The sequence below is a fragment of the Jaculus jaculus genome, chromosome 1 (genome assembly GCF_020740685.1).
Source record: "Jaculus jaculus isolate mJacJac1 chromosome 1, mJacJac1.mat.Y.cur, whole genome shotgun sequence".
NCBI lineage: Eukaryota > Metazoa > Chordata > Mammalia > Rodentia > Dipodidae > Jaculus > Jaculus jaculus.
Genome location: NC_059102.1, coordinates 328631973 through 328653776, shown reverse-complemented (window position 1 = coordinate 328653776; position 21804 = coordinate 328631973).

Here is a 21804-nt window from a genome sequence, read left to right as displayed (position 1 = left end):
TACTCAATGCCATAAAATCAACCATATATCAAAAAATATCTAAAGTATTATATTTTATTCTTACCACAATAAAGAAAATTCTTAAAAGCAATATGATAATTCTTTTTCTGTTCTTGGGTTTTAATGGAGCTCAGAACAGCCATTTATTTAGAGCTAATTTGGTCTTAGTATGAAGTCAATATAAGCACCCATTTAGGTTTCTGCCCACTCTCCCTGTTATAGAGTCTTTTCACTCTAGATGTTGAGGGGGGAAAAAAGTTATCCCTATCCTGTTGACTTCTCTCCAAATCCTCCTCCATTCTTTATTTCTGCTTGTGTGATTTGGGTGTTTCTGGTTCCAGATAAATTGGTATATATGTGTGACACTCCTCTCTCTGCATGTCTCTGTCCAACCTTCTTTCTGATACTCTGCAAATTCCAGCCATGTAGCCCATATCAACCTCCAGCCTCCTTTCCTTGACTCAGCTAGTCTCTGTATCTCTGGGCTGCCGCTGAGTTACCCTCCCCAGTCTCTCACTGTTGCTGTGGTAAAGATCTTGCTTGTTTCCCTTCTCCTAAGGTTCAGTCTTGTGTTGCTGACACAAGGTGAGTTGTATCAATAGACTTCTGAACTGTCTGTCTGTACTACCTAATATGTACTCTTCTCAGAATATTCCTGTCACCCCAGACTTTCTAATGTGGGCCTCTATATCTTAAAGCCCAAGTACCCATTATATTCTGCTTGGATTTCTTTCTCTCTGCTGGAATCCAAAATGTGTTTCTTTGCAACAGCCAGGCAATGGTAGGGATTCAGTAATTTCCTTCCCTTCTTTCAGGCACCATAATTCTGCTCTGGCTATTATTATTTATTTATTAATTCAGGGGGTTTTTTTTTGAGGCAGGGTTACACTCTATCCTAGGTTTATTCAGGCTGACCTGAAACTCACTCTGTAGATCTAGGCTAGTTTTGAACTCATGGCAATCCTCCTACCTCTGCCTACCTAGTGTTGGGATTTAAGGCATGCATCACCATACCCTACTCTGGCTACTATTTAATGTCTTGAAATAATTGCTTCATATATGTTGCCTATTTTTTGTGATTTATGTCAGGACAAGTACTAGTTACTACTCATGCAGTCTGGCAGGATACAGAAGTATAAATCACCATATTTAATTTTTAGAATTTTAGCTTTGCCTTTTAAAACGTCTGAGCCATTTGACTATATCTTGTTATTGTATAATGATTTCTTTCTCTCTCTCTCATTTTGTTTTGTTCTTTTATCAAGATAGGGTCTCACTCTGGTCTAAACTGACTTGGGACTCTCTAGTCTCTGGTTGGCCTCAATCTCATGATAATCTTCCTACCTCTGCCTGTACTGGTATTAAAAGAGTGCACCACCACCCCCAGCTTCTTTCTCTTCAAACATTTTAAATGCTGTTAAAGATTTTATTTTAGTATCATTTACATTTATTTGATTTGAATTCTTTAGTACATTGCAAGCTCTCTTTTCTCATCTCTCACACTTTTCTAATTCTTTGTCACCTCTTGGACATGATAAACATTCACTAAGAACTCATTTTCTATTGGAATTGTTTCCACAGGAATAATGTGCACTAGTAGGTGGAGTTTTCCATGTTGGACAGAAGCAGGTTTTGTTCTGCCACGGTCCCATGGGTTTCAGTAACTAACAGGTGGGGTTTTCCACAGGCAGGTTAATGCAAATTCAGACAATACCCTCAGCAAGGTGCAGAGGTAAGCTTCCTATTTCTCTTTTCTTTTCCCTAGCACACAGTAATTGACTTACTTCTTCACAGCCTCAGTGGCTTAATGATTAGGATATCCTGGTTGTCATTCCTATGCACCAGCTCTCAGATTAATCAAAGCATCCATTTCTAGGTGTCAGTTTTTCCTGGAACTTTTGATCCAAATCCAGAACCATGGGCCCCTGAGAGATTTACTTCATTCAGATTCTTTCATAGGTCACTGAGTTTAGCTCTTGCTCACTATACTGATTTTAAATCTTTAATTTTTTTCTGCCTGATGATTTCCTTTTCTGAATTTGAATCTCAGTCATATATTTAAAAATTAATCTGTGCTGTTGTAACCAGTTTTCTAATTATTTTGTGATGGGGAAACTTCAAGAGTTAGCCACTCCACCATATTCCTTTGACATGTGTCATGGAAAGTGCCCCATCTATCTCTCAAGTAAAACATTTTCCTAACTTACAGCTTTTAGTGGATGTATCATTTATTCCATGAATTCCTTCCTTAAGAAGTTTACATGCCAGAATGTGAATTTACTCTCATCCTATTTGACTACAGGCTCTCAATTGCCTGGGTCACATTACTTTAATCTGCACCACCCAGAATTTCAAGTGGAGCATAAGAGTAACATAGGATTTACCAAGTATCTATTGGAGAGAAAACAATGAGGTTTCTGAAACTTTATTAAGAACTATTAAATAATTTTTAAGTCTGTAAATGATCGCTCAACCAACAGCTACTTTCTCTGTTACTTTGATGAGAGAATATAGCATCAGAAAAAAATTAGTAAGAAGCAATACCTTCTGAGAGTAGAAAGTGATTAAACAAATTCAAGCTAATTATCTAAGTAATTAGTAGTAATTAGCTAAGTAATCAGATGTATAAAGATGGAGATAGGATGATATAACTAATCCCACATCACAAAAAACAAAATCTTACAGAGGAGCCTGTCAGGGAGCAGTGGATGTTGTTCTTGGGAGCCTGTGCCTGCATAACGAGGGCCAGCATAAGGACCTGGAGCTGCCCCATGGTGGGAGGCTGGTGACAGGGTCACTTTTGAGTGGAGGAAATAAAATTACGTGCAGGTGAGGTATCTCAGCTCTAAAGTTGAGGCAGAAATGAGAAGATGCCCATACAGCTAGCTGAATTCATAAATGATCACCTGTTTCTTGAATATGTATTTTAATATTGGAACTTTAGCTTATAGGATAAGATTTTGTGAATACTTCATAAATGTGATGACATCAATATGCATGTAAGAATATAAAAGAGGTGAAAGTTATCACCAACATAAAATTGTATATCTTCTTTCTACAACTACAATATAAGTTATGGTGACTCTAATAACTTATGTCCAGTAATAACCCTGCTACTTCTCATGCTGTCCACACTAGAGGTGTTTCACTCGTGAAAATTACTGTGCAAGTTTTTACAGTATATTTTGGCCACTAGATGGAGACCTAACTGCAACTGGTCACAGTCCATTTGGCTGATTAAAGGAAACAAAGGAACTTGACCTCAAATAGTTACATATAAAAAGAGAACTACTTATTAGAAACCCAATATAACTGTCTGTGGCACCTTCAGATAATATACTGAACCAAGTTTTAGTATTTCACAACTAGTAAATATTTTCATGTATAAAGGTTTCTAGTAATTTTTGATGCTGTATTTACAACTTACATCTCTACAAAAAGATTATAAAATTATAAAATCAAAATAAACAAACATAGCAGATATAATGTTTTCTAAAAATAGGTTATTGCTATGTAGTCCAGGATGGCCTTTAACTCTTGGTTATCCTCCTGCCTCTGCCACATAAGTGTTGAAATTATAGGCAAACTTTACCATCTTAAGAATAATATGTAAAGTTCTAAAAATTAGGGCTCAGAACATACTTATTTGTTCAACAAGGAATCATAAAGGATTAATAAATACAGTAATGGAAAAATTTTGAATAGTATTATTTTTTAAATTTCAGAATTATAAGATACTTTTTCTGCAAATGAGTATGTATTTTTCTTATACATTCTACCTGAAATTATGTGTGCCATTCACTTTATGAATTCAAGGCCACCTTCATATAAGGGACAATTTCCTGTATTATTTCTCTTTTGTTTTTCCCTTTTTGTGTGTGAGCATGCACACACATGTAGAGTATGTGTGTGGTGTGTGCACATGTGTGTACAGATGCACACCCCCATGTATTTGCATGAAGAGACCATATAAGAACAGTGTCCTCTTATTGCTTATCCACATATTTCCTTGAGATAGTGTCTCTCTGTCAACCGGGAGCTTCTGTCCATCAACCAGCCTCTGCAATTCTTCAGTCTCTGCCCCCATTGCTGTTACAGATGTACATGGCCATGCCCAATTTTTTACCTGGATTCTAAAGAGTTAAATTTGGCCGTCTCTGGCTACAGAGACCCTCATGCTTAAGTAGTAAGCACTCTTAACCTCTGAACCATCTCTCTAGCCCAGTTTCCTGTATTAGTTCTGTATTTATGACTACAATGTAAATGTTTCACGCCTATTATTACATGTTTATAGACACTATGTAAATATATATGTGCACTTCTAGGTGAAGCATTATCTACATTGGAATAATTTGAAACACTTTAAATTGTTTTCAAATTTACCTTCTCATTGTTGAAATTTATGTTTATTTTACTTGTGTATATGAAACAAACACTCTCCCTAAATCATCTTAACATTGAATTCTTAAAATTTTGGTGATATGGGGCTGGAAAAATGGCTTAGAGGGTCAACGCTTGCTTGTGAAGCCTAAGGACCCTGGTTCAAGGCTCGATTCCCCAGGACCCACCTTAGCCAGATGCACAAAGGGGCGCACGCATCTGGAGTTGGTTTGCAGTGGCTGGAGGCCCTGGCATGCCCATTCTCTCCCTCTCTCTCTCTCTCTCTGTCTCTCTCTCTCTCTGTCACTGTCAAATAAATACAAATGAACAAAAAAAATGGCGATATGGTAAATGAAAATTAATGCATAATTTTTTACTCACATATCTCTGAATATCAGTGAGGTTGAAATTCTTTCCATATGTTTACTAATTACATGCAATATTCCTTCTTTAATGGCTTATTTTTGTGGGATACCCATTTTAAACTTAATTATCTTTTTCTTATCAATTTGTATAATTTATTGTATGTAAAGTACCAACCTATCACATATTACAAAAGTTGTAATTAAACCAGGCATGGTGGTACATGCCTGACTTTAATCCCAGCACTGGGGAGGGAGGCAGAGGTAGCAGGATTGTCATGAGTTCAAGGCCACCCTGTTACACATAGTGAATTTCAGCCCAGCCTGGGCTAGAGTGAAATCCTACCTTGAAAAAAAAAGTCATAATTATTTTCTTTCTGGGTTGGATTTAGAGTGATTCTTGCCACACAATTAGGTTTTGTTTGTTATTTGTATCCCTGGCTGGTATGAAACTTGCTATATAGACCAGAGTGCTCCCAATTTGTAGCAATTGTCCTGCCTCTGCCTACTGAGTTCTGGGATTACAGGTATGTATCCCCATAACTGGCCTTACTGCATAATTTTTTAAACTTTATTTATTTATTTGAGAGAGACAGAGGCAGAGAGAAGGAGAGCACCAGGGCCTCCAGCCACTGTAAACAAACCCCAGACCCTCCCCCCCCTTGTACATCTGGCTTATGTGGGTCCTGGGGAATTGAACTGAGGTCCATTGGTTTTGCAGGCAAATGCCTTAACTGGTAGGCCATCTCTCCAGCCCCTATATAATTTTTTAATATAGTCTGCTCTTTTCCTTTATAGTTTCTGGATTTCTGTTCTTATTGAAGTTTACTCAGACACATATACACATGTAGATAGATTATAGATAGATAGATAACATACAGATAGATATAGATAGATGATGATATAGATATAGTGATATAGATTATATCGACTAGATATAGATATAAAACATTGGTTACTGTCAATGCAAAACACATAGCTTTCACCTCAAAAGGAATAAGAGATAGTTGATTTTTGAGTTTAATATAAATGACAATGGCCTGAGATGACAGAGATTCATGTTATCTCAAATTCTATGTTCTGATGTGTTAAAATTTTCATGAAGATTTTATAATTATAGAACAAACAAGTCATAAACTAAGACATTTCGTTGGTGGAAATATCAGGTTAGTGGGTAACACCAAAGCAAGGAAATCTCTGTTATAGGTTTTATATGTTATCTTATGGCATTCTGATGGTATTCTTAGTCTTTGGGCTAGTGGAAGCTGGTGTTAACACATTCCAGAAAGGTTTCACCTGATCATCTAATAGTCACTAGGATGTTAGGTCAGACACATAGGTGAACAATAAATAGCTATCGAGTGGCTAATGATAGCACAAGGTAACTTAGCTTTGATCCTGCAACATCCCATTGTCTCTTAGTGAAATGCTGATCAGCTTTATATAGTTTTGTAGGATAGGCACAGCTTTTTCTTTCTTTTAGGAACTTCAGTTCACAGTGGAAATGTGGAGCCTCTTGCTGCTGCAAAGGAACTTTAGGCACACTTACCACTTTTTGCATCTGGGGATGCATGAGCACTGAGGATTCAAACCTAGTCCAGGAGTCTTTGCAAGCAAGTGACTTTAACCCACTGCACCATCTCTCCCCAGCCTAGGTAACTACATCTTTTAACTGAGAGCTGTAAAGCTTTTATTTACTTTGGTTAAGGTACTTGATTACAAAACCTAATGACCTGGGTTTTAATTCCCTAGTACCCATGAAAAGCCAGGTACCCAAGGTGGCCCATGCATTTCGAGTTTGATTGCAGTGGCTGAAAGCCCTGGCACACCCATTTTCTCTGTCGTTTCCCTTCTCTATCCCTCTGCTTGCAAATAAATAAATACTGGGGAATTGAATCTGGGCTGGCAGGCTTTGCAAACAAGTGCCTTTAACCAACAAGCCATCTCCTCGCCCAAATTGAGAACTTTAATATATGAACATATTGCAAATTGATCATATTCCCATTGGGTTATACTCTTATGCCTCCTCTTCCCCACCCCCATTCCATTGCAGTCCATTTCACTGAAATTATCATTAGTCACTGTGTGGGGTCATGAATGCATTTGTCAGAGCCTGATGGGGGGGCAATGTCTCAGAGTATATCTTCCTACTATGTGGCTCTTACATTCTTACTACCTACTCTTTTGCAATATTCCCTGAGTCTTGGAGGGCATGTGTGAAATCTCCTTTAGAGTTGAGCAGCCTCTAATTTTCTGCTTTGCTGAGTTTTGAATCTCCCTGAGGGAGGTTCTCAGAGTAGCCTTGAAAGGACTGTTCACATTTAATCTGCCATTTCTTCTGTAATATTTTCTGGGTTCTGGTAGGTTTGAGAGAGATGACTCCTCTTATACTAGGTACTCAGCTTTCTTTTCTTGTTATTCTAATGGGTCTTGGGTCTCTCCAATATTCACTGCCATCTGAAACCATCTCTTAGCTAGAGAGTGAGAACAGCATGGATCAAAAGAGGTAAACATAGACATTTAAAAGACTTTTTCATGGTCATAATCTCTTCTTTTTGTGTTTTGTTTTATTTTGCTTTTTCAAGATAGGGTCTCAGTCTAGCCCAGACAGATCTGGAACTCACTCTGAAGTCCCAGACTGGCCTCAAACTCACAGCAATCCTCCTACTAATGCCTTCTGAGTGCTGAGTGATGGGATTAAAGGCATGCCACACCATACCTAGCTATAACCTATCCTTTTAGCCTAGAACAGTAGAAGCTTTCCCTCTAGGGTCTATGATCTTCTGATCCATAGGCTTTTGACTTGGTTCTCAGTACCAGGCATGAATTCCATCCCATTGATCAGGCCTCATCTAATCTCATCCAATCAGACAACAGTTGATTTTCCCCATAACTTATGGGCCATTATTGCACCTGTGGGTTCATCTTCTTGGCTCGTTAATATCATTTGAAGGATCCAGTGCTTATTCACACCGTTGGTGATTTTTATCCCCAGCAGCATACATAGTACTTTCCAGCACTGTGAAAGCTAGCCATCAGGGAGGTGTCATCCATATCAGCCCTAGCTTGATCTTTCAATGTCCTGACACTGTGGTGTCTTCAGCAATAAGATAATCAAGTAAGTGCTTTGGCAATGGCCTGTATTGTCTTGAGGGCCTTATGAGCTTCCTGAGTAACAGCTCATTGTGTGTGTGGGGGTGGAGGTTAATCCAATTCTGGCACCAGGATCACTATAAACTGATTGTGATTTTAGAATAAAGCTTCCTCTGCCTCTGCAAGGTACTTCTACTCAAACAATTCCCCCTATCTCCTCCCTCCCTCTCTCTTTCCCTTCTTCCCCTTGGACTGATAATTATATTTTCTAACTAGCTAAGAAAGAGGTACATTTCTACAGTATTGATTCATCCCATCTTTAGTATTGTGTATGTACCCCTTCCCTCTTGTCCCTGCATTTGAATGTACTATGTCCCTCTTCTGATCCCTCCCCACTCCTTCTCTCTCCAAGTCTTATTCTAGCATCCTCATATATTGATGCTTAGTACAACTTACAAGTGAATCAAATTATCCCATGCTAGGATCTGTATATGAGGGGGAACATGTGGCATTTTCTTTCTAAACCTTGGTAACCTCAGTATAATTTTACATAGATTCATGTATTTTCCTGAACAGTTCATAAGTTAATTTTTTCTTACTACTAAATAGAACTCATTCATGTATATGCACCACATCTTCATTATCCATTCATTGTCTGATGGTCATCTAGGCTAATTCCACTTACTAACTATTATGTATAGAGAAACAACAAACATAGCTGAGCAAGTATCTTTATGGTAAAGAATAGAGTCTTTAGGATATATGCCAGTGAGTGATATAGTTGGATAAAATGATAAGTCTACTTTTATATTTTTGAGAAAACTCCATAGTGATTCCTATTGTGGCTGTACAAATTTGCAGTCTGTGGTGGTTTCATTCAGATGGCCCCATAAACTTAGGTGTTCTGAATACTAGATCCCCAGCTGATGGCAATTTGAAAATTAAAGCCTTCTGGAGGCGGTGTATTGTTTGGGACAGGCTTATGGGTATTATAGCCAGTTTCCTCTTGCCAGTGTTTGGCACATTCTCCTGTTCCTGTTGTCTATCTGATGGTGAGGAGGTGATGTCCACCCTCTACTTATTCCATCATTTTGCCCTGCCATCATGGAACTTCCCCTTAAGTATGTAAGCCAAAATAAACCCCTTTTCCACAAAATATGCTCTTTCTGACATCAATGAAATCCTAACTGTAATAATAAAATTGATACCAAGAGTGAGGACATTGTTGCTAGACACCTGACTTGTGGCTTTTGGCCTTTTGGAGCTGAAATCTTAGCCTAAAAGATGCTTTGAAGTGCTGTAAGGACAGCTTGATGGACTATTATGGTTATAGTTGAAAATCCTGAATGCAGTAAGGACTAAGGATTATAAGGTTGGGCCTATGAGGATGAGTAAGAGCTTTGCCTGGACTGGGCTAGAAGCAGTTTGTGCAAGAGGCTTGCTGTTATGCCCATGTCCTGAGAACTTGTGCAGAGTTGCTTTGTGTAGAAATGGACTAGGGTGAGCAGAGGCATATAACACAGAAATAAATTAATTGGCTGAAACTGCTGCCTATTCAGCTACAATTGGATGAGATATTACAACCATTGTGATGGGCCAGCTGATTTGCATTGGGACAACAGAAAGAATGTAAACTCTTTTGAAGGGGCCTGAATGCTCAGAGTGTCCTGTCCTTCGAAGTCTTCTTTATTCCCCTCAGATTAAAATTTGGCACCTTACATGGCATTATGGAGTATTGGAACTGCAGGAAAGAGAAGGTCATTGAATTTGGAACACCATCTTATGTTTTGGAAATGGCCATAGGCAGTGTGAAGCAGGCTTTACTGCATGGAGACCAGATGGAGCTGTGAGGATGGACCATGGGTTGCAGTTGAGACCCAGTGGAGATGCTAAGACCATGAGATAGCTGCTAAGGAGAGCTGCCTGCCTCAGGTGAAATTTTCCAGGAATGTGAGTAGCCTAGCTGGAGGGGTGGAATTGGAATTCCAGAGACTCATTGCTGGTTAGAATTATCGGACTTGGAGATTTGTCACTGACTAGAGTTGTTGGACTTAGAGTTATAGAGTTTGATGTTTGCACTGTTTAAATCTTGTATTGGTTGAATATTTCTTTGCTATGCCCAGTGCCATCTTTTGCAATGTGGGTGTTTATTCTGTGCCATTATGGGGGTTGGGGGATTTTTTTAGTATTATGATTTAGCTAAAAACCTTGGATTATGGGGATGTTTGAATATCATTGGAATTGATAAAAAAAACTATGGGGAATTTCAAAGTTGGACAGAACGCATTGAATTTTATAACAGGTATGGTTATCAGTTTATGGGGGCTAGGGGCAGAATGTGGTGGTTTGATTCAGCTGTTGCCCATAAACTTAGGTGTTCTGAATGCTAGTTCCCCACCTGATGGAGATTTGGAAATTAAAGTCTCCTGGAGGCAGTGTATTGAAGGGGAGGGGGGCTTATAGATATTATAGCCAGTTTCCCCTTGCTAATGTTTAGAACACTCTCCTATTTCTGCTGTCCATCTGATGATAAGGTGGTGATGTCCGATGTCCACCCTCAGCTCATATGATCATTTTCCCCTGCCATCGTGGAGCTTCCCCCTCAAAAACTTGCTCTTGGTTGGGTAATTTCTGCCCGCAGTGCAAACCTGACTGCAACACACAACCACCAACAATGGAGGAGGGTCTCACCTTCTCTACACTCTAGCCAGCATTTGTTGTCACTTGATTTTTTTAAATGCTAGCCAATCAAACTGGCAGAAGATGAAATCTCCAAGTATTTTTAACTTGAATTTCCTCCATGGATAAAGATGTGGAACATCATTTTAAATATATATTTTTAAAAATTTTTTTAAATTTATTTGAGAGCGACAGACACAGACAGAAAGACAGATAGAGGGAGAGAGAGAGAATGGGCACGCCAGGGCTTCCAACCTCTGCAAACGAACTCCAGACACGTGTGCCCCCTTGTGCATCTGGCTAACGTGGGTCCTGGGGAACCGAGCCTCAAACCGGGATCCTTAGGCTTCACAGGCAAGCGCTTAACCGCTAAGCCATCTCTCCAGCCCTGGAACATCATTTTAGATGTTTATTGTCCATTTGTATTTTTCATTTGAGAACTCTTTGTTCAGTTACTTGATTCATTTTTTGATTGGGTTGATTGATTTTTTTAAAATTTGCTTAGTTTTCTGAGTTCTTTGTGTATTCCAGATCTATCCAGTTTCTGCAGCACCATTTGTTGAAAATGCTTTCTTTTCTTCAATGTGCATTTTTGGCCTCTTTGTCAAAGATCAGGAGGTTATAGTTAATAGAATTTATATCTGGATCTTCTATTCTATTCCCTTGACCTCTGTGTCTATTTATGCTCAAAATACCATGCTGTTTTTATAACTATGGGTTTGTACTATACCTTGAATCAGGTATAGTGAAACCTCCAGTAGTATTCTTTTTACTGTGTATATTTTGGCTGACTCAAGACCTTTTGTTATTCCCCATGAATTTTGAGATTATTTGTATTATTTCTGTGTAAATGAAAGAATTTTTTCAGAATTTTGTTGAATTTGTATATTGTTGATGGTAGGATGGCCATTTTCCAAATATTAATTCTTCCAATCTGTGAGCATGGGAGATCTTTCCATTTTCTCATGTCTTCCTCAATTTCTTTCTTCAGTGCTTTATTATTTTCACTGTAGAGATCTTTCACTCCCTTAGGGCTATTGTAAGACATTTGTGGCTATTATAATTGTAACTATTTCCTGATTTCTTTCTCAGTATGTTTGCTACTGGTATTACATATGAAAGCTACTGACTTTTGTGTGTTGATTTTATACCCTACCATTGTTTTGAAAGTGTTTATCAGCTCTAGTAGTTTTGTGTGTGTGGAGTCTTTTAGGTCTCTTAAGTACAAATTATATCATCTGCAAATAAGTCTAGTTTTACCTCTTCTTTTCCAATTTATATCCCATTTATTTCTTTTTCTTGTCTTATTGCTCAGTATAAAACTTCAAGTAAGATGTTAAATAGCAGTAGGAGAGTGAACACCCCTGTCTTGTTCCAGACCTCACTGGGAATGCTTCAAGTTTTTCCCATTTAGTGTGATATTGCTTTAGGTTTGTTTTATATACCCTTTATTGTATCTTATGATCCCTTTATCCCTAGTCTCTCCAGTATTTTAATGGTTAAGGTATGTTGTATTTTGGCAAAGGCCTTTTCTGAATCTAATGATCTGATCATGTCATTTGAGTCTTTAAGTCTATTTACATGAGGCATTGACTTACTTATTTCCATAGTTTGAATTGTCCCTACATCCGTGGGATGAGACCTACATTAATAGATTGAGGTGGATGATACTTTTTTTAGAAAAATATTTATTTTAAAATTTATTTATTTGTGAGAGAGAAAGAGGGGGGGAGAAAATTGGCATGCCAGGGCCTCTAACTACTGAAAATGAATTCCAAACACATATGCCACCCTGTGCATGTGGCTTGCATGTGGCTTGCATGGGTCCTAGGGAATCAAACCTGGGTTCTTTCACTTTGCAGACAAGTGCCTTATCTGCCAAGTCATTTCTGAAAAGTCATGCCTGGACTTTTTTGTTGAGTTATTATAATTATACATATATTATATATATATATATATATATATATATATATATATATATATATATATACATAGAGAGAGAGAGAGAGAGAGAGAAAGAGAGATAAAATGGGCAGATAGAGAGAGAGCATGGGCATGTCAGGGCCTCCTGCTGATGCAAGTAAACTCCAGATGCATGTGCTACCTTGTGCATCTGGCTTACATAGGTCCTAGGGAGTTGAACCTGGATCCTTTTGCTTTGTAGGCAAGTGCCTTAACTGCTAAGCCATCTCTCCAGTCTAGGATAATACTTTTGATATGTTCTTGGATTTGGTTTGCAATAATTTTTTGAGAAATTTTGTATCTATGTTCATGAGGTATATCGATCTATAATTTTCTTGTGTTTTTGTTGGGCTTTAGTGTTAGTGTAATACTGGCTTCATAGCAGAAGTTAGGGATGATTCCCTCCTTTTCAATTTTGTGAAACAACTTCAGAAACAGCAGTTTTAACTCTTATATACAGGTTTGGAACAACTTAGCAGTGATTTCATCTGGGCTTGGACTTTTTTGTTGAGTTATTATAATTACTACTTTAATCTTATTATATCTTATAGCTTTATTCAGATTATTTATTATTTTTGTTGAATTATTATAATTACTACTTTAATCTTATTATATCTTATAGCTTTATTCAGATTATTTATTATTAGCTTTGGTTAATCATAATGAGCCAAGAAATTTATACTTTTCTTCTAAATTGTCCAATTTTGTGAAATACATATATTTGAAGTATGTCTTTATGATTTTCCCAATTTCATTGAAATCTGTTATAGCATCTCCCTTTTCATCTCTAATCTTGTTGATTAGGGGCATCTCTTCTCTCTCTCTCTCTCTCTCTCTCTCTTTATCAAATTGGCAAGTTTATCAACATTGTTTACTTTTTCAAAGAACCAATTCTTGATTTTACCAATTTTTTTATTAATTAGTTTTATACTCAGCAAATATAGTCAATTTGGTACCATTGTTAGGCCCATCCATGCCCTCCCCCCTCTCCCCGCCCCCTCCTTGTTGAAGTATATGGGTCATGTGTTCTGGAGTTAGCCCACAGTTATGGGTAGGATAAATGTCTCTACATATCATGACCCAATTTCTGCCCCCTCTTCCACAAAATTTCCCTGAGCCATGTTGGGTTCACTTTTGGTCTGCTTCAGTGATGAGGTGTTAGGGGCCTCTGGGTCTCTGGATCTCTGATTTGGTAGGAGTTGATTTTTCTCTGTGTTGATCTCCTTCACCCTTGTGCTGGTACCTGGTTCACCAAGAACACAACACCCTTGTTTGTTTCGCCAATTTTTCTTAGTTTTCGTCGGGGTCCTTTTGAGATATTATGGGGTGGCTCTCTCCTTAGGATCTACATCTATCTGAAAAACAGAAGCAGATTCTCCAATGGAGAATAAGTTAGCATCAGACAAATAAGATAACCCTTACTTTTTTTTAATAGAGAATTTAATAGGTGTAGGCCCTCTTGTAGCCCATGATTGGTGGTAGCTTCTTAATGGAGGGTGGGCTTATGTTTGGATATGTTTCTCACTTGTTTCCCAGATTCATCTATGGGTACCGCACCACTGAGGGGATCAGTTAGCCAAATCAAAAGCAGTTAGTTTCCCACTATGGCTGTGAGCCACTATTGCACTTGTGTGAGCATCATGACAGGTTATTTGCCGCTAAGTAGGTTAGAACATGAGTTGCTTGGACAGATATTGGTCATTTTCCCCCATTCGCCCATTCTGACACTAGACATGCTGACTGTCTGGGGACTGACTCTCTTCCAGCTTCCAACTATGCCATCCCATTTTATGGGTCAACCACATAAAGTGTCTTCAGCAATAAGGTCTTACCACTAACCTTTGGTAGGTCATCAAGTACTCTGACAGAAATCTGTTTTTCTTTTAGGAAACCTTGTAGGTCTCTCTGATCAAAAGCTCATTGTGGATGATAGTCACATGCTGGTACTGGGAGTTATAGGTCAGTGCCCACTAAGAAAAGGAAGAAAAAGATAACTAATATAAAAATGTTAGAGAGAAGAGACAGAGAGGGAGGAAGGGAGAGAGAGAAAGGGAAGCTATAAGAGATTAAAGTCAGTCTTCATCATACCCTCTCTAGTGTCTTGTGGCTCAGGTGTTCCCTCTAAGGGCCTGGTGAAGGTTCAGCCATTTAGTCTGCCTTTTAGGATGTAAAATTTTATGGTACCATTGCCGTTTGGGTCTAGATTTGTGTTTCCCACCCCCTCCGTTGTCCTCCCCTCCCTCCCCATCCATCCTATTGTCTAGTCCATGAGATGGTTGCTGGGTATGTAAGTCATCTTGGGTAGATTCAGGTTAGGTGCTGTACATGAGTGAGACTATGTGAGATTTTTTTTTTTTTCTGTGATTGGGTAAGTTCACTGAGAATGCTCTGTTCCAGGTTCAACCATTTTTCCTCAAATTCCATTGTGTCATTTTTTTTCTTACTGCTGTATAGAATTCCATTGTGTAGATATACCACATCTTAGTTATCCATTCTTCTAGTTATGGACATCTGGGTTGATTCCAGCTCTTAGCTATTACAAATTAAGGCACTACAAACATGGTTAACCAAATATCTCTGGCCTGTGCTTTAACAGTTTTAGAGTAGCTTCCCCGTAAGGGAATAACTGGGTCTGTTGGTATCTCTATAGTCAGCTTTTTCAGACGTCTCCATATTGCTTTCCAAAGTGGTTATACCATCTTACATTCCAACCAACAGTGGATGAGTGTTCCTACTTCTCCAAATCCTTACCAGCATTTATTTTCATTTGATTTTTTGATGTTTGCTATCCTTACTGGAATAAGGTGGCATCTCATAGTTGTAATTTGCATTTCCCTGCTGATTAGGGAAGATGAATATTTTCTTAAGTGTGTGTTTGCCATTTGTATTTCTTCCTGTAACCCTGTTCAGCTCTTTGCCCCATTTTGTAAGTGAGGTGTTTGACTTTTTACTGTTCAGATTTTTGAGTTCTTTGTAGATTCTAGAGATTAGGCCTCTATCAGTTGGATAAACAGTAAATATTTTCTCCCACTCTGTGGGTAATCTAATGACTTTGCTTATTGTGTGCTTGTCTGTAAAGAAACTCTTCAGCTTCATGTGATCCCATTGGTTGAATGACTGATTAAAATCATGAGCTACTGGGGTTTTGTTCAGTAAGTCTTTTTCCATTCCTATATCATGGAAAGTGCATCCTATATTTTCTTCCAGTAGTAGAGTTTCTGGTCTTATATTGAGGTCTTTGATCCATTTGTACTTGAGTGTAGTACATGGTGAAATGTATGGATCAAGTTTCAATTTCTTGCATATGGTTATCCAGTTTGTCCAGTACCATTTGTTGAAGATGCTGTCTTTTTTCCAACCTATGTTGTTAGGTTCTTTGTCAAATATAAAGTAGCTATAATTCCTTGACCCAAAGTCTGGGTCCTCAAGTCTATTCCATTTGTCCATACTCCTGTTTTTATGCTAGTACCATGATGTTTTTATTACTATGGCTTTGTAATATAGCTTTAGATCAGGTATGGTGATACCTCCAGAGACATTTCTTTTGCTGAGGATATGTTTGTATATGAGAGGTCTTCTGACTTTCCCTATGAAATTTGAGATCATTTTTGTATCTCTGTGAAGAACACTGTTGGGATTTTAATTGGAATTGCATTAAATCTGTATATTGCCTTTGGTAGGATTGCTATCTTCACAATGTTAATTCTGCTTATCCAGGAGCATGGAAGGTCTTTCCATTTTCTCAAGTCCTCCTCAGATTCTTTTTTGAATGTTTTTATGTTTTTGTTGTATAGATCTTTCACTTCCTTGGTTAACATTATTCCAAGGTATTTTATTTTATTTTTTTTGCTATTGAAAATGGGACCATGTCCCTTATTTCTTTCTCTATATCTTTGTCATTTGAATATAGAAAGGCTACTGACTTTTGTGTATTGATTTTGTATCCTGCTACTTTGCTATAGGAGTTAATCACCTTCAGGAGCTTGGGGATGGAGTCTCTCAGGTCTCGTACATATACAATCATGTCATCAGTGAATAGAGCTAACTTAACTTCTTCCTTTCCAAATTGTATCCCTTTTAGTTCCTTCTCCTGTCTTATTGCTTGAGCTAGGACTTCCAGTACTATATTGAAGAGCAGAGGTGAGAGTGGACAACCCTGTTTTGTTCCTGATCTTAATGGGAATTCTCCCAGTCTCTCTCCATTAAGTATTATTTGGGCCTTAGGAGCTTTGTATATTGCCTTTATTATGTTAAGATATGAACCAACCATGCCAATTTTCTCCAATGTTTTGGTCATGAAGTGGTGTTGTATCTTGTCAAAGGCCTTTTCTGCATCTATTGAAATGATCATGTAGTTTTTGTTTTTAACCTTGTTTAAGTGGTGTATTACATTGATATATTTCCATATGTTGAACCACCCTTGTGTTCCTGGGATGAATCCCACTTGGTCAAGGTGGATAATGCTTTTGATGTGTTGTTGGATTTGGTTTGTGAGAATGTTGTTCAGGATTTTTGCATCTAAGTTCATTAGGGAAATAGGCCGGTAGTTTTCTTTTTTGTGGCATCTCTGCCTGGTTTTGGAATTAGGATGATACTACTTCATAAAAGGAGTTAGGTAACTTATCTTGTTCTCCAATTGTGTGGCACAGTTTGAGGAAAATTGGTTCGAGTTCTTCCATGAAGGTTTGATGGACTTCAGCTGAGAAACCATCTGGTCCTGGTCTCTTCTTTTTAGGTAGGTTTTTTAAATTACTTTTTCAATCTCAATGAGTATGTTAGGTTTATTTAGGAGATTAATCTGCTCTGAGTTTATCTTTGATAGATGGTATACATCCAGGAATTTATCCATCTCCTCCACATTACCAAGTTTTGTGGAGTAGAGGTTTTTGAAATAAGTCCTGATGATTCTCCTAATTTCACTTATGTCTGTTGTGACCTCTCCTTTTTCATTTTGAATATTGTTAATTGGAAGCATCTTTTTTTTTTTTGTTTTATCAAATTGGCCAGGGGTTTGACAATCTTGTTTATTTTTTCAAAGAATCAGCTCTTTGTTTTGTTAATTGTCTTTATTGTTTTCTTAGTTTCCAATTCACTAATTTGTGCTCTGATTTTAATTATTTCTTTCCTTATGGAGCTCTTTGGTTTGGATTTTTCTTGCTTTTCCAGTGCCTTTAGGTGGATGGTTAGGTTATTGATTTGGGATCTTTCTGCCTTTTCTATGAAGGCATTCAGTGCTATGAATTTTCCCCTGAGGACTTTATTGTGTCCCATAAGTTTTGGTATTATGTGTTCTCATCATCATTCATTTCTAGAAATTTTGCAATTTCATTTTTTATTTCATCCACTATCCATTTATTGTTTAAAAGTGTGCTGTTCAGTTTCCAGGTGCTGTTGGGATTCTTGGTGGGCTTTTTGTTGTTAATTTCTAGCAATATAGCATTGTGATCTGATATCATGCAGAAAATTATGTCAATCTTCCTAAATATGTGGAGGCAGGCTTTGTGACCCAGTATATGGTCTATTTTAGGGAATGTTCCATGGGCTGCTGAGAAGAATGTGTAATCTGTGGATTTGGGATGGAAAGTTCTGTAGATGTCCATTAGGTCTAAGTGATCTATGGTTTTATTGAGCTCTCTTACTTCCCTGTTTAGTTTCTGTTGGGATGATCTGTCTATTACTGATAATGGTGTACTGAAGTCCCCAACTATGATGGTGTTGGTGCTTATTTCTGTTTTATTGTCAAGTAGGTTTGGTTTATGAACTGTGGTGTCCCTGTGTTTGGTGCATAGAGATTTATGATTGCAATATCCTCATGGTGGATTGTTCCCTTGATGAGTAGGAAGTGGCCTTCTTTGTCTTTTTTGATTATTTTAGGTTTGAAGTCTATTTTATCTGCTATCAATATAGCTATGCCTACCTGCTTGTTTCTTATTCCCATTTGCTTGGAATATTGTTTTCCACCCTTTCCCCCTGAGGAGGTGTCTGTCTTTAGTGGTGAGGTGGTTTTCTTGAAGGCAACAGATTGAGAGGTATAATTTTTTGATCCATCCTGTTAGCTTGTTTCTCTTGATGGGTGAATTAAGGCCATTAATATTTAGGGTAGTGACTGTGAGATTTGATTTGATCTCTGCCATATTGTGATGGTATATATGGTTTGGTTTTTTCATGGACTTTGAAGTTTTTTGTGCCTACTCTGAGTTTGGTTTTTGTGATCGGCTTCTTGTAGGCAGTTGAGATTGATTATTTGTTTCTTCTGTGTGAAAAATTTCCTGAAATACTCTCTGTATGTTTGGTTTTGTGTTCATATAATTGTAAAGCTGAGTTTTGTCATGGAAAGTTTTTCTTTCACCATATATTATGAGGGATACTTTTGCTGGGTAGTGTAGTTTGGGTTGGAAGCCATACGTTCTTAGACTTTGCAGTGTTTCATTCCAGGCCCTTCTAGCTTTCAGGGTTTCCATTGAAAAATCTGAGGTAATTCTGATGGGGTTACATTTAAAAGTGGTGTGCTGTTTTTCCCTAGCTGCTTTTAGGATTTTCTCTTTGGTGTCAATGTTTAGAGTCTTAATGACAATATATCTTGGAGAGTTTCTCCATTGGTCCAGTCTGTTTGGAGTTCTTTTAGCTTCTTGTATCTTGATGGGCCTTTCTTTTAAAGAGACTGGGGAAGTTTTCTTCAATTATTTGTTAAATACGTTCTCCATGCCTTTGGTCTGAATTTCTTCTCCTTCTGGTATTCCAATGATCCTGATATTAGAACGTTTAAGTGTATCCCATAATTCCCTCATGTTCTGTTCACAGAAACTCTTGAACTTACTGAAACTTTTGGACTCTCGAACTGTTTCTTCCATCTTGTCTTCCAGATCATAGTTTCTATCCTCCACATGGCTGACTCTATTTTGGAGAGCTTATAGAGAATTTTGGACTTGTTCAATTAAGTTTGCATTTTCTACTACTTTTCTATGTATAATTTCCATCACTCTGTCAAGCTCCCTTTTCACATCATTTTCTGATTTTCTTGATGATTCTTGGAATTCATCCTTGCATTTCTTTATGTCTTCATTTAGCATTGCCAGCTGATTTTTGAGGTCCTCTTTTTTTCACTCTCCCTCATATTTCTCAACTGTCTTTGAACTCCTTCCATTTTCTTATCTACTAGGTTTAGTCTAGTGATGCAGCATCCACACGATTACCAGTTCTTTGTTGCTTTTCTGAAAGTTCTACCAGTATCTTGGTCAGGGTTGCATTACTCATAGCTTCATTTTGGTGTTCTGGTCCTAATGACTCTTCTCTGTTTTGATTAGAGATGTTCATTGTAGGAATGGGCGATCTAACTAGATTTTCTTGCATTTGATTTTTCATGTTTTTTTGTTTTTTTTGTTTTTTTTTTGTTTTTTTGTGCTGTGGTCTGCCCATCACAGTGTATGGGCATATACATGGGTGGATCAGCCTGGGCTCAAGCACAATGGGAAGCTGTAGCAGCCTGAGGCAGTTGCCAAGCAGCCTGGGCTTGGCTATCATTTGCTAAAGCCTCCTGAGCTCCTGCCTGGCAGGGGCACCAAAGTTGCCTGAGTTCTCACGTGGTAATGAGACAAAGCTGCCTGCGCTCACACTAGGAGGGACACTGAGGCACCAAGCACTGAAGCAGCTCAAACTCTGGCATGGTGGAACACTGAGACCCGGAAACATTCTGAGCTCACCCACAACAGGACAATGGTGGTGGGCCTGCATGGCAGACAGGGAGGGGCTGGCACCTAAGTTAGTACAAGTGACAGACAGAAACAGTCTGAGCTTGTATGGGGAGTTGCAATGGGCCTGGGCTCTAGTGTGAATGTGCAGCAGCTGGAGCAGTAAGTGAGCAGATGGGTGGAGTAGGCTAAGCTTGCCCAGCAGGGATCAGCAGTGGTGTATGTTTGGCAGGCAAACTGATCAAAGGAGCCTGAGCTGCAATGGGCCAGTAGGTGTAGTCTGGCCAAGGTCACTCGTGGGCAGGGGTAACACGGTGATTGCCCCTGTTCAGTGAGGCAAGTGGAAGTATGTTGGCCTGGGACCCTTTTCCTACTGTAAGTGTGTGAGTTTCCTGAAGCTGAAACTGTGGGTACAGCGGCTGCTTGGGGGAGGGGTGGGCTACCCACACATGAGGGACTCAGTGATTCCCTGTTTTTTTTTCCCCTCTGTGCCCTCTCACTGGCAATATATTGGAGATTTCTCTCCCCTAAAAGACCCAGTGAACCTTTAATGTCTTACCTTTCTTTCCTGGGGATGTGCGGTGCAGTCAGGCAGTTGCCATCTTGGCTGGAAGAGCCATACCTCTGATTTTACCAACTTTTAAAAATTTACTTATTTGAAAAGAGAAATCGAGAGAGAGAGAGAAAAAGAGTTGCACATGCTACTTTGGGGCCCTGGCTTTACATAGATGTTAGGGAATTGCACCCAGCCCATTAGGCTTTGCTAGCAATTGTTTGTAACTGCTGAACAATCTCTCCAGATTCATTTTATCAATATTTAAATTTGTTTTCTTCATTTAGAATTCATTGATTTCTACCCTGATCTTGATTATTTCTTTCCATCTGGCACTTTTCAGTCTAGATTGTTCTTGTTTTTCCAATGCCTTCAGATAGAGGATTAAATGACTTATTTGAATTATCTCTAGTTTTGTAATGTTAGTATTTAGAGCTATAAATTTTACTCTTATGACTGCCTTCATTTTGTCCCAGATGTTTTAGTATGTTGTGTTTCCATTCTAATTAAGTATAGGAATTTTTTACTTCCTTCTTTCTTTCTTCAATGACCTATTGTCTGCTTTCAATTTCCAGGAGTTTATGTATTTTCTGATATTTCTCTTGTTGATTTCTAGCTTTATTGCATTGTGATCAGATACAATACAAGGGTTTATGTCAATTTTTCTAAATTTGTAGAGACTTCTTTTGTGTCCTAATGTGTTATCTGTTTTATAGGAGGTTCTAAATGCTGCTGAGAATAATGTTTATTCTTCAGAGTTTGGATGGAATGTTCTATAGATGGCTATTCAATCTATTTGATCTGGGTATTGTTTAGCCTCTTAGATTGTTTCTGTATTATTTTGTTTAGATTATCTGCCTATTGAAAAAGTGGGGTATTAAAGCCATCCATTATTATTGTGTTGGAACTTATTTCTGATTTAATGTTTAGTATATTTTGCTGTATAAAATTTGGTTCACCTGTGTTTGATGAATGAATGTTGATGATTATATCATCTTAATGAATAGTTCCCTTGACAAAAGAAGCCCTGGTGCACCCATTTTCTTTCTATCTCTGTTTATCTATCTATCTATCTATCTATCTATCT